At 48.9% G+C, this 2,067-nt stretch overlaps 1 pseudogene; it reads right to left on the bottom strand.

Moving 5' to 3' along the window:
- Positions 1-891: 891 nt before the first annotated feature.
- On the bottom strand, positions 892-1,800 carry LOC134965214 (G2/mitotic-specific cyclin-B1-like; annotated as a pseudogene).
- Between the last annotated feature and the right edge of the window lie 267 nt (positions 1,801-2,067).

The raw sequence follows: 2,067 nt of genomic DNA on the forward strand, positions 1-2,067 counted from the left end.
TCATCTCTAGTTTAAAGCTTTCCTTCTGTTATCAAAGCTTTTGGTAACACAACATTTTTTGTCTTCCCACGTCCATTTGAGAGCTGGGAGGGGAGACAGAGAGGTGGGAGACCAGTTTTGCCGGACATGGTAAGCGAGTGCCAGCCCGTACCATGGGGGTCATTCTGAGTAGTTCGCTAGCTGTTTTCGGTCGCAGCGCAGCGTTCAGGCAAAAAAGCAGCACTGCGGTGCAATGCGCACGCGCAACGTTCTTTCACAACGGCCGATGCAGTTTCAAACAAGGTCTAGCGAAGCATTTCAGTCGCACTGCTGGCCGCAGAATGATTGACAGGAAGTGGGCGTTTCTGGGTGTCAACTGACTGTTTTCAGGGAGTGTTTGAAAAAACGCAGGCGTGCCAGGAAAAACACAGGCGTGGCTGGGTGAGCGCAGGGCGTGTTCGTGACGTCAAAACAGTAACTAAATAGTCTGAAGTGATCGCAAGCACTGAGTAGGTCTGAAGCTACTCTGAAACTGCACATTTTATTTTGTAGCCGCTCTGCGATCCTTTCGTTCGCACTTCTGCTAAGCTAAGATACACTCCCAGAGGGCGGCATAGCGTTTGCACGACTGCTACAAACTGCTAGCGAGCGATCAACTCGGAATGACCACCCATATCCACAAACATGTCCGACTTCAGCTGTGATATAGTACTGGTTTTCATCTGTTCATTGCTTGCATACTAGTTCTTCACTGGGGCCCTGGCATCATGAAAGGGGGCGACGGACACTGCTCATGGGGGGCGTACCATGAGTCAGGGGAGGCATGGGCTCGTGGCACGCTCCCATATTGCTTAGCAATGGGTATTACGGACACTACAGTCGCTATGGGCGGTGGCGGCAGCGAGTGACCAATCAGAGATGGAAGCTGCACTGCGCCCGGCCTTCCCACCTCTCTGTTGACCAGACCGGCCCACCAGCCCATCGGCCCTTCTGGCATTTGCCAGAAGTGCCAGATGGGCAGTCCAGCCTTGCTTCAGAGTAGGCTGTGTAATGCTGCAGTGTCGGAGTCCAGTCACCAGCGATGAAGACTTTTAGTGACAAGCAGAAAGCTGCAGCTGCAATTTGGGAAGGTGGAAAATGCACCATCTCATAGTCATCTATGACCAGTTCCATCAGATACTCTGCCACACTGTGCTGCGCTGCAATGAGCTACCCAATTTTGGAAGCCCTACTGAGGAAGTCTAGGGGATGAGGCCTGACAACTGCAAACTTCAGGACATGGAGGATCTTAATTTCCATCTCCATTATTTGAGCCTTTGTGTATGTGTGGTCTGTCACAGAGGTGAAGCCTCCGAACTTTGGTGCGTGGATCTCTTCATATTTAGCAGCAAGGAACATAGCCATCTGGGTGCTCCCGCAGGAAGCAGTCAATTAATCTAACAGTCACAAACATGGTCTCCTGCAACAGGTGGCATTTCATTTGCACCTGGACCAGCCAGTCTATCAGGATTGCGCGCATGCTGCCCATGACCTTCTGGCCTTGGAGATAGTTTGGCCTCACTACCTGGGCATCCTCTAGGCTCCTCAGGTAACAGCAGATGTCCTTCACATATTTACTGCACAACATGGGGCCCCCGCCATCATCAGCATCATCATCTCATCATCCTTCACCTGATGAAGGACATCAGAGAAAGCCTCGGCACAGCTCTTCTGATTTCACCCAGAGGTCTCCATTAGTGCAGGGGAGCTGAGTTCCATGTAAAAGTTGAACTGCTTATACCTGTTAGTAATTGTCTCTGGAATAGGGTCTTCTGTAGGCATGAGGCTGTTTTCCTCGCCATGAGTCGTTATCTCAGAGATATGTTGTTTTTTATTGTTCAATCAATTTTTATTCTCTTCAATGAGGTAACGTAACATCTCCATATACCTGTCAGTACTTCTCTCTGATATAGCCCCTTCTTATTGGCATAAAGCAAGAAGGTCTGATTTTCTCGCTATGAGACATCTTCCTACAAACAGAAAATATAATATGTTATGAAATACAGAATTTCATATGACATATTACATATCACATATAATAGAGTGACC

This window comes from Pseudophryne corroboree, chromosome 10 (genome assembly GCF_028390025.1).
Source record: "Pseudophryne corroboree isolate aPseCor3 chromosome 10, aPseCor3.hap2, whole genome shotgun sequence".
NCBI lineage: Eukaryota > Metazoa > Chordata > Amphibia > Anura > Myobatrachidae > Pseudophryne > Pseudophryne corroboree.